The sequence below is a fragment of the Schistocerca nitens genome, chromosome 5 (assembly GCF_023898315.1).
Source record: "Schistocerca nitens isolate TAMUIC-IGC-003100 chromosome 5, iqSchNite1.1, whole genome shotgun sequence".
NCBI classification, from domain to species: domain Eukaryota; kingdom Metazoa; phylum Arthropoda; class Insecta; order Orthoptera; family Acrididae; genus Schistocerca; species Schistocerca nitens.
Window position 1 is genome coordinate 5194426 of NC_064618.1, and position 17527 is coordinate 5211952.

The window sequence follows — 17527 nt, forward strand, 5'->3', positions numbered from 1 at the left end:
GTGTTTCTTATATTTAATTCCGATGCAATTTCTGTGTTTCATCGTCAATGGGAAGGTCCAAGGGATACAGTAAACCTGCAGAGGTGCATCAGAATGTAAAACTGGTGACTCAGGAAACGCTCAACACATAGCAGTAGGAAGACTCAGTCTTCCTGTACTTAAGTCGGCATTGTGTCTCTTATATTTAATTCCGATGCAATTTCTGTGTTTCATCGTCAATGGGAAGGTCCAAGGGATACAGTAAACCTGCAGAGGTGCATCGGAATGTAAAACTAGTGACACAGGAAACGCTCAAAACATAGACAGATTGAAGACTCAGTCTTCCTGTACTTAAGTCGGCATTGTGTCTCTTATATTTAAGTCCGATGCAATTTCTGTGTTTCATTGTCAATGGGAAGGTCCAAGGGAAACGGTAAACCTGCAGAGGTGCATCGGAATGTAAAACTGGTGACACAGGATACGCTCAAAAGCATAAACAGTAGGAAGACTCAGTCTTCCTGTACTTAAGTCGGCATTGTGTCTCTTATATTTATTTCCGATGAAATTTCTGTGTTTCATCGTGAATGGGAAGGTCCAAGGGATATAGTAATCCTGCAGAGGTGCATCGGAAAGTAAAACTGATGACACAGGAAACGCTCAAAACATAGACAGTAGGAAGGCTTAGACTTCCTGTACTTAAGTCGGCATTGTGTCTCTTATATTTAATTCCGATGCAATTTCTGTGTTTCATCGTCAATGGAAAGGTCCAAGGGATACAGTAATCCTGCAGAGGTGCATCAGAATGTAAAACTGCTGACACCGGAAACGCTCAAAACATAGACAGTAGGAAGACTCAGTCTTCCTGTACTTAAGTCGGCATTGTGTCTCTTATATTTAATTCCGATGCAATTTCTGTGTTTCATCGGCAATGGGAAGGTCCAATGGATAGAGAAGACCTGCAGAGGAGCATCCAAATGTAAAACTGGTGACACAGGTAACGCTCAAAACATAGACAGTAGGAAGACTCAGTCTTCCTATACTTAAGTCGGCATTGTGTCTCTTATATTTAATTCCGATGCGATTTCTGTGTTTCATCGACAAGGGGAAGGTCCAAGGGATACAGTAAACCGGCAGAGGTGCATCGGAATGTAAAACTTGTGAAACAGGAAACGCTCAAAACATTGACCGTACGAAGACTGTTTTCTTGTACTTAAGTCGGCATTGAGTCTCTTATATTTAATTCCGATGCAATTTCTGTGTTTCATCGTCATTGGGAAGGTCCAAGGGATACAGTCAACCTGCAGAGGTGCATCGGAATGTAAAACTGGTGACACAGGAAACGCTCAAAACATAGACAGTAGGAAGTCTCAGTCTTCCTGTACTTAAGTCGGCATCGTGTCTCTTATATTAATTTCCGATGAAATGTCTGTGTTTCATCGTGAATGGGAAGGTCCAAGGGATATAGTAAACCTGCAGAGGTGCATCAGAAAGTAAAACTGATAACACAGGAAACGCTCAAAACATAGACAGTAGGAAGACTTAGTCTTCCTGTACTTAAGTCGGCATTGTGTCTCTTATATTTAATTCCGATGCATTTTCTGTGTTTCATCGTCACTGTGAAGGTCCAAGGGATACAGTAAACCTGTAGAGGTGCATCGGAATGTAAAACTGGTGACACAGGAAACGCTCAAATTATAGACAGTAAGAAGACTCAGTCTTCCAGTACTTAAGTCGGCATTGTGTCTCTTATATTTAATTCCGATGCAAATTCTGTGTTTCATCGTCAATGGGAAGGTCCAATGTATACAGATAACCTGCAGAGGTGCATCAGAATGTAAAACTGGTGACACAGGAAACGCTCAAAACATAGACAGTAGGAAGACTCAGTCTTCCTGTACTTAAGCCGGCATTGTGTCTCTTATATTTAATTCCGATGCAATTTCTGTGTTTCATTGTCAATGGGAAGGTCCAAGGGATACAGAAAACCTGCAGATTTGCATCGGAATGTAAAACTGGTGACACAGGAAACGCTCAAAACATTGACCGTACGTAGACTGTTTTCTTGTACATAAGTAGGCATTGTGTCTCTTATATTTAATTTCGATGCAATTTCTGTGTTTCATCGTCAATGGGAAGGTCCAAGGTATACAGGAAACCTGCAGAGATGCATCGGAATGTAAAACTGGTGACACAGGAAACGCTCAAATCATAGTCAGTAGGAAGACTCAGTCTTCCTGTACTTAAGTCGGCATTGTGTCTCTTATATTTAATTCCGATGCAATTTCTGTGTTTCATCGTCGATGGGAAGCTCTACGGTATACAGTAAACTTGCAGAGGTGCATCGGAATGTAAATCTGGTGACACAGGAAAAACTCAAATCATATACAGTAGGAAGACTCAGTCTTCCTATACTTAAGTCGGCATTGTGTCACTTATATTTATTTCCGATGAAATTTCTGTGTTTCATCGTGAATGGGAAGGTCCAAGGGATATAGTAAACCTGCAGAGGTGCATCGGAAAGTAAAACTGATGACACAGGAAACGCTCAAATCATAGACAGTAGGAAGACTTAGTCTTCCTGTACTTAAGTTGGCATTGTGTCTCTTATATTTAATTCCGATTCAATTTCTGTGTTTCATCGTCACTGTGAAGGTCCAAGGGATACAGTAAACCTGTATAGGTGCATCGGAATGTAAAACTGGTGACACAGGAAACGCTCAAATTATAGACAGTAGTAAGACTCAGTCTTCCTGTACTTAAGTCGGCATTGTGCCTCTTATATTTAATTCCGATGCAATTTCTGTGTTTCATCGTCAATGGGAAGGTCCAAGGAATACAGTAACCCTGCAGAGGTGCATCAGAATGTAAAACTGGTGACACAGGAAACGCTCAAAGCATAGAGAGTAGGAAGACTCAGTCCTCCTGTAATTCAGTCGGCATTGTGTCTCTTATATTTAATTCCGATGCAATTTCTGTGTTTCATCGTCAATGGGAAGGTCCAAGGGATACAGTAAACCTGCAGAGGTGCATCGGAATGTAAAACTAGTGACACAGGAAACGCTCAAAACATAGACAGTAGGAAGACTCAGTCTTCCTGTACATAAGTCGGCATTGTGTCTCTTATATTTAATTCCGATGCAATTTCTGTGTTTCATCGTCAATGGGAAGGTCCAAGGGATACAGTAAACCTGCAGAGGTGCATCGGAATGTAAAACTGGTGACACAGGAAACGCTCAAAACATAGACATTAGGAAGACTCAGTCTTCCTGTACTTAAGTCGGCATTGTGTCTCTTATATTTAATTCCGATGCAATTTCTGTTTTTCATCGTCAATGGGAAGGTCCAAGGGATACAGTAAACCTGCAGAGGTGCATCAGAATGTAAAACTGGTGACACAGGAAACGCTCAACACATAGACAGGAGGAAGACTCATTCTTCCCGTACTTAAGTCGGCATTGTGTCTGTTATATTTAATTCCGATTCAATTTCTGTGTTTCATCGTCAATGGGAAGGTCCAAGGGATACAGGAAACCTGCAGTGGTGCATCGGAATGTAAAACTAGTGACACAGGAAACGCTCAAACATAGACAGTAGGAAGACTCTGTCTTCCTGTACTTAAGTCGGCATTGTGTCTCTTATATTTAATTCCGATGCAATTTCTGTGTTCCATCGTCAATGGGAAGGTCCAAGGGAAACAGTAAACCTGCAGAGGTGCATCAGAATGTAAAACTGGTGACACAGGAAACGCTCAAAACATAGACAGTAGGAAGACTCAGTCTTCCTGTACTTAAGTCGGCATTGTGTCTCTTATATTTATTTCCGATGAAATTTCTGTGCTTCATCGTCAATGGGAAGGTCCAAGGGATACAGTAAACCTGCAGAGATGCATCAGAATGTAAAACTGGTGACACAGGAAACGCTCAACTCATAAACAGTAGGAAGACTCATTCTTCCTGTACTTAAGTCGGCATTGTGTCTCTTATATTTAATTCCGATGCAAAATCTGTGTTTCATCGTCAATGGGAAGGTCCAAGGGAAACAGTAAACCTGCAGAGGTGCATCGGAATGTTAAACTGGTGACACAGGAAACGCTCAAAACATAGACAGTAGGAAGACTCAGTCTTCCTGTAGTTAAGTCGGCATTGTGTCTCATATATTTAATTCCGATGCAATTTCTGTGCTTCATCGTCAATGGGAAGGTCCAAGGGATACAGTAAACCTGAAGAGGTGCATCGGAATGTAAAACTAGTGTCACAGGAAACGCTCAAAACATAGACAGTAGGAAGACTCAGTCTTCCTGTACTTAAGTCGGCATTGTGTCTCTTATATTTAATTCCGATGCAATTTCTGTGTTTCATCGTCAATGGGAAGGTCCAAGGGATACAGTAAACCTGCAGAGGTGCATCGGAATGTAAAACTGGTGACACAGGAAACGCTCAAAACGTAGACAGTAGGAAGACTCAGTCTTCCTGTACTTAAGTCGGCATTGTGTCTTTTATATTTAATTCCGATGCAATTTCTGTGTTTCATCGTCAATGGGAAGGTCCAAGTTATACAGTAAACTTGCAGAGGTGCATCAGAATGTAAAACTGGTGACACAGGAAACGCTCAACACATAGCAGTAGGAAGACTCATTCTTCCTGTATTTAAGTCGGCATTGTGTCTCTTATATTTAATTCCGATGAAATATCTGTGTTTCATCGTGAATGGGAAGGTCCAAGGAATACAGTAAACCTGCAGTGATGCATCGGAAAGTAAAACTGATGACACAGGAAACGCTCAAAACATAGACAGTAGGAAGACTCAGTCTTCCTGTACTTAAGTCGGCATTGTGTCACTTATATTTAATTCCGGTGCAATTTCTGTGTTTCATCGTCAATGGGAAGGTCCAAGGGATACAGTAAACTTGCAGAGTTGCATCAGAATGTAAAACTGGTGACACAGGAAACGCTCAACACATAGACAGTAGGAAGACTCATTCTTCCTGTACTTAAGTCGGCTTTGTGTCTCTCATTTTTAATTCCGATGCAATTTCTGTGTTTCATCGTCAATGGGAAGGTCCAAGGGATACAGTAAACCTGCAGTGGTGCATCGGAATGTAAAACTAGTGACACAGGAAACGCTCAAAACATAGACAGTAGGAAGACTCTGTCTTCCTGTACTTAAGTCGGCATTGTGTCTCTTATATTTAATTCTGATGCAATTTCTGTGTTTCATCGTCAATGGGAAGGTCCAAGGAATACAGCAAAACCTGCAGTGGTGCATCGGAAAGTAAAACTGATGACACAGGAAAAGCTCAAAACATAGACAGTAGGAAGACTCAGTTTTCCTGTACTTAAGTCGGCATTGTGTCTCTTATATTTATTTCTGATGAAATTTCTGTGTTTCATCGTGAATGGGAAGGTCCAAGGGATATAGTAATCCTGCAGAGGTGCATCGGAAAGTAAAACTGATGACACAGGAAACGCTCAAAACATAGACAGTAGGAAGGCTTAGACTTCCTGTACTTAAGTCGGCATTGTGTCTCTTATATTTAATTCCGAAGCAATTTCTCTTTTTCATCGTCAATGGGAAGGTCCAAGGGATACAGTAAACCTGCAGAGGTGCATCTGAAAGTAAAACTGATGACACAGAAAACGCTCAAAAACATAGACAGTAGGAAGACTCAGTCTTCCTGTTCTTAAGTCGGCATTGTGTCTCTTATATTTAATTCCGATGCAATTTCTGTGTTTCATCGTCAATGGAAAGGTCCAAGGGATACAGTAATCCGGCAGAGGTGCATCAGAATGTAAAACTAGGGACACAGGAAACGCTCAAAACATAGACAGCAGGAAGACTCAGTCTTCCTGTACTTAAGTCGGCATTGTGTCTCTTATATTTAATTCCGATGCAATTTCTGTGTTTCATCGTCAATGGGAAGGTCCAATGGATACAGATAACCTGCAGAGGTGCATCAGAATGTAGAACTGGTGACAAAGGAAACGCTCAAAACATAGACAGTAGGAAGACTCAGTTTTCCTGTACTTAAGTCGGCATTGTGTCTCTTATATTTAATTCCGATGCAATTTCAGTGTTTCATCGGCAATGGGAAGGTCCAATGGATAGAGAAGACCTGCAGAGGAGCATCAAAATGTAAAACTGGTGACACAGGAAACGCTCAAAACATAGACAGTAGGAAGACTCAGTCTTCCTATACTTAAGTCGGCATTTTGTCTCTTATATTTAATTCCGATGCGATTTCTGTGTTTAATCGACAACAGGAAGGTCCAAGGGATACAGTAAACCGGCAGAGGTGCATCGGAATGTAAAACTTGTGACACAGGAAACGCTCAAAACATTGACCGTACGAAGACTGTTTCCTTGTACTTAAGTCGGCATTGAGTCTCTTATATTTAATTTCGATGCAATGTCTGTGGTTCATCGTCAATGGGAAGGTCCAAGGGATACAGGAAACCTGCACAGGTGCATCGGAATGTCAAACTGGTAACACAGGAAACGCTCAAAACATAGAGAGTAGAAAGACTCAGTCTTCCTGTACTTAAGTCGGCATTGTGACTCTTATATTTAATTCCGATGCAATTTCTGTGTTTCATCGTCATTGGGAAGGTCCAAGGGATACAGTAAACCTGCAGATGTGCATCGGAATGTAAAACTGGTGACACAGGAAACGCTCAAAACATTGACCGTACGTAGACTGTTTTCTTGTACTTAAGTAGGCATTGTGTCTCTTATATATAATTCCGATGCTATTTCTGTGTTTCATCGTCAATGGGAAGGTCCAAGGGATACAGTAAACCTGCAGAGCTGCATCAGAATGTAAAACTGGTGACACAGGAAACGCTCAACACATAGACAGTAGGAAGACTCATTCTTCCTGTACTTATGTCGGCATTGTGTCTCTTATATTTAATTCCGATGCAATTTCTGTGTTTCATCGTCAATGGGAAGGTCCAAGGGATACAGTAAACCTGCAGTGGTGCATCGGAATGTAAAACTAGTGACACAGGAAACGCTCAAAACATAGACAGTAGGAAGACTCTGTCTTCCTGTACTTAAGTCGGCATTGTGTCTCTTATATTTAATTCCGATGCAATTTCTGTGTTTCATCGTGAATGGGAAGGTCCAAGGAATACAGTAAACCTGCAGTGGTGCATCGGAAAGTAAAACTGGTGACACAGGAAACGCTCAAAACATAGACAGTATGAAGACTCAGTCTTCCTGTACTTAAGTCGGCATTGCGTCTCTTATATTTAATTCCGATGCAATTTCTGTGTTTCATCGTCAATGGGAAGGTCCAAGGGAAACAGTAAACCTGCAGAGGTGCATCGGAATGTAAAACTGGTGACACAGGAAACGCTCAAAAGCATAAACAGTAGGAAGACTCAGTCATCCTGTACTTAAGTCGGCAATGTGTCTCTTATATTTATTTCCGAAGAAATTTCTGTGTTTCATCGTGAATGGGAAGGTCCAAGGAATATAGTAATCCTGCAGAGGTGCATCGGAAAGTAAAACTGATGACACAGGAAACGTTCAAAACATAGACAGTAGGGAGGCTTAGACTTCCTATACTTAAGTCGGCATTGTGTCTCTTATATTTAATTCCGATGCAATTTCTGTTTTTCATCGTCAATGGGAAGGTCCAAGGGATACAGTAAACCTGCAGAGGTGCATCTGAAAGTAAAACTGATGACTCAGAAAACGCTCAAAAACATAGACAGTAGGAAGACTCAGTCTTCCTGTACTTAAGTCGGCATTGTGTCTCTTATATTTAATTCCGATGCAATTTCTGTGTTTCATCGTCAATGGAAAGGTCCAAGGGATACAGTAATCCTGCAGAGGTGCATCAGAATGTAAAACTGGGGACACAGGAAACGCTCAAAACATAGACAGTAGGAAGACTCAGTCTTCCTGTACTAAAGTCGGCATTGTGTCTCTTATATTTAATTCCGATGCAATTTCTGTGTTTCATCGTCAATGGGAAGGTCCAATGGATACAGATAACCTGCAGAGGTGCATCAGAATGTAAAACTGGTGACACAGGAAACGCTCAAAACATAGACAGTAGGAAGACTTAGTTTTCCTGTACTTAAGTCGGCATTGTGTCTCTTATATTTAATTCCGATGCAATTTCTGTGTTTCATCGGCAATGGGAAGGTCCAATGGATAGAGAAGACCTGCAGAGGAGCATCACAATGTAAAACTGGTGACACAGGAAACGCTCAAAACATAGACAGTAGGAAGACTCAGTCTTCCTATACTTAAGTCGGCATTTTGTCTCTTATATTTAATTCCGATGCGATTTCTGTGTTTAATCGACAACTGGAAGGTCCAAGGGATACAGTAAACCGGCAGAGGTGCATCGGAATGTAAAACTTGTGACACAGGAAACGCTCAAAACATTGACCGTACGAAGACTGTTTTCTTGTACTTAAGTCGGCATTGAGTCTCTTATATTTAATTTCGATGCAATTTCTGTGTTTCATCGTCAATGGGAAGGTCCAAGGGATACAGGAAACCTGCAGAGGTGCATCGGAATGTCAAACTGGTAACTCAGGAAACGCTCAAAGCATAGAGAGTAGGAAGACTCAGTCTTCCTGTACTTAAGTCTGCATTGTGACTCTTATATTTAATTTAGATGTAATTTCTGTGTTTCATCGTCATTGGGAAGGTCCAAGGGATACAGTAAACCTGCAGAGGTGCATCGGAATGTAAAATTGGTGCACAGGAAACGCTCAAATCATAGACAGAGGAAGACTCAGTCTTCCCATACTTAAGTCGGCATTGTGTGTCTTATATTTAATTCCGATGCAATTTCTGTGTTTTATCGTCAATGGGAAGCTCTACGGTATACAGCAAACCTGCAGAGGTGCATCGGAATGTAAATCTGGTGACACAGGAAACGCTCAAATCATAGACAGTAGGAAGACTCAGTCTTCCTATACTTAAGTCAGCATTGTGTCACTTATATTTATTTCCGATGAAATATCTGTGTTTCTTCGTGAATGGGAAGGTCCAAGGGATATAGTAAACCTGCAGAGGTGCATCGGAAAGTAAAACTGATGACACAGGAAACGCTCAAATCATAGACAGTTGGAAGACTTAGTCTTCCTGTACTTAAGTCGGCATTGTGTCACTTATATTTAATTCCGATTCAATTTCTGTGTTTCATCGTCACTGTGAAGGTCCAAGGGATACAGTAAACCTGTAGAGGTGCATCGGAATGTAAAACTGGTGACACAGGAAACGCTCAAATTATAGACAGTAGTAAGACTCAGTCTTCCTGTACTTAAGTCGGCATTGTGTCTCTTATATTTAATTCCGATGCAATTTCTGTGTTTCATCGTCAATGGGAAGGTCCAAGGAATACAGTAAGCCTGCAGAGGTGAATCAGAATGTAAAACTGGTGACACAGGAAACGCTCAAAGCATAAAGAGTAGGAAGACTCAGTCTTCCTGTAATTCAGTCGGCATTGTGTCTCTTATAATTAATTCCGATGCAATTTCTGTGTTTCATCGTCAATGGGAAGGTCCAAGGGATACAGATAACCTGCAGAGGTGCATCAGAATGTAAAACTGGTGACACAGGAAACGCTCAAAGTATAGACAGTAGGAAGACTCAGTTTTCCTGTACTTAAGTCGGCATTGTGTCTCTTATATTTAATTCCGATGCAATTTCTGTGTTTCATCGGCAATGGGAAGGTCCAATGGATAGAGAAGACCTGCAGAGGAGCATCAAAATGTAAAACTGGTGACACAGGAAACGCTCAAAACATAGACAGTAAGAAGACTCAGTCTTCCTATACTTAAGTCGGCATTTTGTCTCTTATATTTAATTCCGATGCGATTTCTGTGTTTAATCGACAACTGGAAGGTCCAAGGGATACAGTAAACCGGCAGAGGTGCATCGGAATGTAAAACTTGTGACACAGGAAACGCTCAAAACATTGACCGTACGAAGACTGTTTTCTTGTACTTAAGTCGGCATTGAGTCTCGTATTTTAATTTCGATGCAATTTCTGTGTTTCATCGTCAATGGGAAGGTCCAAGGGATACAGGAAACCTGCAGAGGTGCATCGGAATGTCAAACTGGTAACTCAGGAAACGCTCAAAACATAGAGAGTAGGAAGACTCAGTCTTCCTGTACTTAAGTCTGCATTGTGACTCTTATATTTAATTCCGATGTAATTTCTGTGTTTCATCGTCATTGGGAAGGTCCAAGGGATACAGTAAACCTGCAGAGGTGCATCGGAATGTAAATCTGGTGACACAGGAAACGCTCAAATCATAGACAGAGGAAGACTCAGTCTTCCCATACTTAAGTCGGCATTGTGTCTCTTATATTTATTTCCGATGAAATGTCTGTGTTTAATCGTGAATGGGAAGGTCCAAGGGATATAGTAAACCTGCAGAGGTGCATCAGAAAGTAAAACTGATGACACAGGAAACGCTCAAAACATAGACAGTAGGAAGACTTAGTCTTCCTGTACTTAAGTCGGCATTGTGTCTCTTATATTTAATTCCGATGCAATTTCTGTGTTTCATCGTCAATGGGAAGGTCCAAGGGATACAGTAAACCTGCAGAGGTGCATCTGAAAGTAAAACTGATGACACAGAAAACGCTCAAAAACATAGACAGTAGGAAGACTCAGTCTTCCTGTTCTTAAGTCGGCATTGTGTCTCTTATATTTAATTCCGATGCAATTTCTGTGTTTCATCGTCAATGGAAAGGTCCAATGGATACAGATAACCTGCAGAGGTGCATCAGAATGTAGAACTGGTGACAAAGGAAACGCTCAAAACATAGACAGTAGGAAGACTCAGTTTTCCTGTACTTAAGTCGGCATTGTGTCTCTTATATTTAATTCCGATGCAATTTCTGTGTTTCATCGGCAATGGGAAGGTCCAATGGATAGAGAAGACCTGCAGAGGAGCATCAAAATGTAAAACTGGTGACACAGGAAACGCTCAAAACATAGACAGTAGGAAGACTCAGTCTTCCTATACTTAAGTCGGCATTTTGTCTCTTATATTTAATTCCGATGCGATTTCTGTGTTTAATCGACAACTGGAAGGTCCAAGGGATACAGTAAACCGGCAGAGGTGCATCGGAATGTAAAACTTGTGACACAGGAAACGCTCAAAACATTGACCGTACGAAGACTGTTGCCTTGTACTTAAGTCGGCATTGAGTCTCTTATATTTAATTTCGATGCAATGTCTGTGGTTCATCGTCAATGGGAAGGTCCAAGGGATACAGGAAACCTGCACAGGTGCATCGGAATGTCAAACTGGTAACACAGGAAACGCTCAAAACATAGAGAGTAGAAAGACTCAGTCTTCCTGTACTTAAGTCGGCATTGTGACTCTTATATTTAATTCCGATGCAATTTCTGTGTTTCATCGTCATTGGGAAGGTCCAAGGGATACAGTAAACCTGCAGATGTGCATCGGAATGTAAAACTGGTGACACAGGAAACGCTCAAAACATTGACCGTACGTAGACTGTTTTCTTGTACTTAAGTAGGCATTGTGTCTCTTATATATAATTCCGATGCTATTTCTGTGTTTCATCGTCAATGGGAAGGTCCAAGGGATACAGTAAACCTGCAGAGCTGCATCAGAATGTAAAACTGGTGACACAGGAAACGCTCAACACATAGACAGTAGGAAGACTCATTCTTCCTGTACTTATGTCGGCATTGTGTCTCTTATATTTAATTCCGATGCAATTTCTGTGTTTCATCGTCAATGGGAAGGTCCAAGGGATACAGTAAACCTGCAGTGGTGCATCGGAATGTAAAACTAGTGACACAGGAAACGCTCAAAACATAGACAGTAGGAAGACTCTGTCTTCCTGTACTTAAGTCGGCATTGTGTCTCTTATATTTAATTCCGATGCAATTTCTGTGTTTCATCGTGAATGGGAAGGTCCAAGGAATACAGTAAACCTGCAGTGGTGCATCGGAAAGTAAAACTGGTGACACAGGAAACGCTCAAAACATAGACAGTATGAAGACTCAGTCTTCCTGTACTTAAGTCGGCATTGCGTCTCTTATATTTAATTCCGATGCAATTTCTGTGTTTCATCGTCAATGGGAAGGTCCAAGGGAAACAGTAAACCTGCAGAGGTGCATCGGAATGTAAAACTGGTGACACAGGAAACGCTCAAAAGCATAAACAGTAGGAAGACTCAGACATCCTGTACTTAAGTCGGCATTGTGTCTCTTATATTTATTTCCGAAGAAATTTCTGTGTTTCATCGTGAATGGGAAGGTCCAAGGAATATAGTAATCCTGCAGAGGTGCATCGGAAAGTAAAACTGATGACACAGGAAACGCTCAAAACATAGACAGTAGGGAGGCTTAGACTTCCTGTACTTAAGTCGGCATTGTGTCTCTTATATTTAATTCCGATGCAATTTCCTTTTTTCATCGTCAATGGGAAGGTCCAAGGGATACAGTAAACCTGCAGAGGTGCATCTGAAAGTAAAACTGATGACTCAGAAAACGCTCAAAAACATAGACAGTAGGAAGACTCAGTCTTCCTGTACTTAAGTCGGCATTGTGTCTCTTATATTTAATTCCGATGCAATTTCTGTGTTTCATCGTCAATGGAAAGGTCCAAGGGATACAGTAATCCTGCAGAGGTGCATCAGAATGTAAAACTGGGGACACAGGAAACGCTCAAAACATAGACAGTAGGAAGACTCAGTCTTCCTGTACTAAAGTCGGCATTGTGTCTCTTATATTTAATTCCGATGCAATTTCTGTGTTTCATCGTCAATGGGAAGGTCCAATGGATACAGATAACCTGCAGAGGTGCATCAGAATGTAAAACTGGTGACACAGGAAACGCTCAAAACATAGACAGTAGGAAGACTTAGTTTTCCTGTACTTAAGTCGGCATTGTGTCTCTTATATTTAATTTCGATACAATTTCTGTGTTTCATCGGCAATGGGAAGGTCCAATGGATAGAGAAGACCTGCAGAGGAGCATCGCAATGTAAAACTGGTGACACAGGAAACGCTCAAAACATAGACAGTAGGAAGACTCAGTCTTCCTATACTTAAGTCGGCATTTTGTCTCTTATATTTAATTCCGATGCGATTTCTGTGTTTAATCGACAACTGGAAGGTCCAAGGGATACAGTAAACCGGCAGAGGTGCATCGGAATGTAAAACTTGTGACACAGGAAACGCTCAAAACATTGACCGTACGAAGACTGTTTTCTTGTACTTAAGTCGGCATTGAGTGTCTTATATTTAATTTCGATGCAATTTCTGTGTTTCATCGTCAATGGGAAGGTCCAAGGGATACAGGAAACCTGCAGAGGTGCATCGGAATGTCAAACTGGTAACTCAGGAAACGCTCAAAGCATAGAGAGTAGGAAGACTCAGTCTTCCTGTACTTAAGTCTGCATTGTGACTCTTATATTTAATTCCGATGTAATTTCTGTGTTTCATCGTCATTGGGAAGGTCCAAGGGATACAGTAAACCTGCAGAGGTGCATCGGAATGTAAAATTGGTGCACAGGAAACGCTCAAATCATAGACAGAGGAAGACTCAGTCTTCCCATACTTAAGTCGGCATTGTGTCTCTTATATTTATTTCCGATGAAATGTCTGTGTTTAATCGTGAATGGGAAGGTCCAAGGGATATAGTAAACCTGCAGAGGTGCATCAGAAAGTAAAACTGATGACACAGGAAACGCTCAAAACATAGACAGTAGGAAGACTTAGTCTTCCTGTACTTAAGTCGGCATTGTGTCTCTTATATTTAATTCCGATGCATTTTCTGTGTTTCATCGTCACTGTGAAGGTCCAAGGGATACAGTAAACCTGTAGAGGTGCATCGGAATGTAAAACTGGTGACACAGGAAACGCTCAAATTATAGACAGTAAGAAGACTCAGTCTTCCTGTACTTAAGTCGGCATTGTGTCTCTTATATTTAATTCCGATGCAATTTCTGTGTTTCATCGTCAATGGGAAGGTCCTAGGGATACAGTAAACCTGCAGAGGTGCATCAGAATGTAAAACTGGTGACACAGGAAACGCTGAAAGCATAGACTGTAGGAAGACTCAGTCTTCCTGTACTTAAGCCGGCATTGTGTCTCTTATATTTAATTCCGATGCAATTTCTGTGTTTCATTGTCAATGGGAACGTCCAAGGGATACAGTAAACCTGCAGATTTGCATCGGAATGTAAAACTAGTGACACAGGAAACGCTCAAACATAGACAGTAGGAAGACTCAGTCTTTCTGTACTTAAGTCGGCATTGTCTCTTCTATATTTAAATCCGATGCGATTTCTGTGTTTCATCGACAATGGGAAGGTCCAAGGTATACAGGAAACCTGCAGAGATGCATCGGAATGTAAAACTGGTGACACAGGAAACGCTCAAATCATAGACAGTAGGAAGACTCAGTCTTCCTGTACTTAAGTCGGCATTGTGTGTCTTATATTTAATTCCGATGCTATTTCTGTGTTTCATCGTCAATGGGAAGCTCTACGGTATACAGCAAACCTGCAGAGGTGCATCGGAATGTAAATCTGGTGACACAGGAAACGCTCAAATCATAGACAGAAGGAAGACTCAGTCTTCCTATACTTAAGTCGGCATTGTGTCACTTATATTTATTTCCGATGAAATATCTGAGTTTCATCGTGAATGGGAAGGTCCAAGGGATATAGTAAACCTGCAGAGGTGCATCGGAAAGTAAAACTGATGACACAGGAAACGCTCAAATCATAGACAGTTGGAAGACTTAGTCTTCCTGTACTTAAGTCGGCATTGTGTCTCTTATATTTAATTCCGATGCAATTTCTGTGTTTCATCGTCACTGTGAAGGTCCAAGGGATACAGTAAACCCGTAGAGGTGCATCGGAATGTAAAACTGGTGACACAGGAAACGCTCAAATTATAGACAGTAGTAAGACTCAGTCTTCCTGTACTTAAGTCGGCATTGTGTCTCTTATATTTAATTCCAATGCAATATCTGTGTTTCATCGTCAATGGGAAGGTCCAAGGAATACAGTAAGCCTGCAGAGGTGAATCAGAATGTAAAACTGGTGACACAGGAACCGCTCAAAGCATAGAGAGTAGGAAGACTCAGTCTTCCTGTAATTCAGTCGGCGTTGTGTCTCTTATATTTAATTCCGATGCAATTTCTGTGTTTCATCGTCAATGGGAAGGTCCAAGGGATACAGGAAACCTGCAGTGGTGCATCGGATTGTAAAACTAGTGACACAGGAAACGCTCAAACATAGACAGTAGGAAGACTCTGTCTTCCTGTACTTAAGTCGGCATTGTGTCCCTTATATTTTATTCCGATGCAATTTCTGTGTTTCATCGTCAATGGGAAGGTCCAAGGGAAACAGTAAACCTGCAGAGGTGCACCGGAATGTAAAACTGGTGACACAGGAAACGCTCAAAACATAGACAGTAGGAAGACTCAGTCTTCCTGTACTTAAGTCGGCATTGTGTCTCTTATATTTATTTCCGATGAAATTTCTGTGTTTCATCGTCAATGGGAAGTTCCAAGGGATACAGTAAACCTGCAGAGATGCATCAGAATGTACAACTGGTGACACAGGAAACGCTCAACTCATAGACAGTAGGAAGACTCATTCTTCCTGTACTTAAGTCGGCATTGTTTCTCTTATATTTAATTCCGATGCAAAATCTGTGTTTTATCGTCAATGGGAAGGTCCAAGGGAAACAGTAAACCTGCAGAGGTGCATCGGAATGTAAAACTGGTGACACAGGAAACGCTCAAAACATAGACAGTAGGCAGACTAAGTCTTCCTGTACTTAAGTCGGCATTGTGTCTCTTATATTTATTTCCGATGAAATTTCTGTGTTCCATCGTGAATGGGAAGGTCCAAGGGATATAGTAATCCTGCAGAGGTGCATCGGAAAGTAAAACTGACGATACAGGAAACGCTCAAAACATACACAGTAGGAAGACTTAGTCTTCCTGTACTTAAGTCGGCATTGTGTCTCTTATATTTAATTCCGATGCAATTTCTGTGTTTCATCGTCAATGGGAGGGTCCAAGGGATACAGTAATCCTGCAGAGGTGCATCAGAATGTAAAACTGCTGACACAGGAAACGCTCGAAACTTAGACAGTAGGAAGACTCAGTCTTCCTGAACTTAAGTCGGCATTGTGTTTCTTGTATTTAATTCCGATGCAATTTCTGTGTTTCATCGTCAATGGGAAGCTCCAATGGATACAGAAAACCTGCAGAGGTGCATCAGAATGTAAAACTGGTGACACAGGAAACGCTCAAAACATAGACAGTAGGAAGACTCAGTCTTCCTGTACTTAAGTCGGCATTGTGTATCTTATATTTAATTCCGATGCGATTTCTGTGTTTCATCGAGAAAGGGAAGGTCAAAGGGATACAGTAAACCGGTAGAGGTGCATCGGAATGTAAAACTGGTGACACAGGAAACGCTCAAAACATTGATCGTACGAAGACTGTTTTCTTGTACTTAAGTTGGCATTGTGTCTCTTATATTTAATTTCGATTCAATTTCTGTGTTTCATCGTCAATGGGAAGGTCCAAGGGATACAGGAAACCTGCAGAGGTGCATCGGAATGTCAAACTGGTAACACAGGAAACGCTCAAGTCATAGAGAGTAGGAAGACTCAGTCTTCCTGTACTTAAGTCGGCATTGTGTCTCTAATATTTAAATTCGATGCAATTTGTGTGTTTCATCGCCATTGGGAAAGTCCAAGGGATACAGTAATTCTGCAGAGGTGCATCGTAATGTAAAACTGGTGACACAGGAAACGCTCAAAACATTGACTGTAAGAAGACTGTTTTCTTGTACTTGAGTCGGCATTGTGTCTCTTATATTTAATTCCGATGCAATTTCTGTGTTTCATCGTCACTGTGAAGGTCCAAGGGATACAGAAAACCTGTAGACGTGCATCGGAATGTAAAACTGGTGATACAGGAAACGCTCAAATTATAGACAGTAGGAAGACTCAGTCTTTCTGTACTTAAGTCGGCATTGTGTCTCTTATATTTAATTCCGATGCAATTTCTGTGTTTCATCGTCAATGGGAAGGTCCAAGGGAAACAGTAAACCTGCAGAGGTGCATCGGAATGTAAAACTGGTGACACAGGAAACGCTCAAAACATAGACAGTAGGAAGACTCAGTCTTCCTGTACTTAAGTCGGCATTGTGTCTCTTATATTTATTTCCGATGAAATTTCTGTGTTTCATCGTCAATGGGAAGGTCCAAGGGATATAGTAAACCTGCAGAGGTGCATCGGAAAGTAAAACTGATGACACAGGATACGCTCAAATCATAGACTGTTGGAAGACTTAGTCTTCCTGTACTTAAGTCGGCATTGTGTCTCTTATATTTAATTCCGATTCAATTTCTGTGTTTCATCGTCACTGTGAAGGTCCAAGGGATACAGTAAACCTGTAGAGGTGCATCGGAATGTAAAACTGGTGACACAGGAAACGCTCAAATTATAGACAGTAGTAAGACTCAGTCTTCCTGTACTTAGGTCGGCATTGTGTCTCT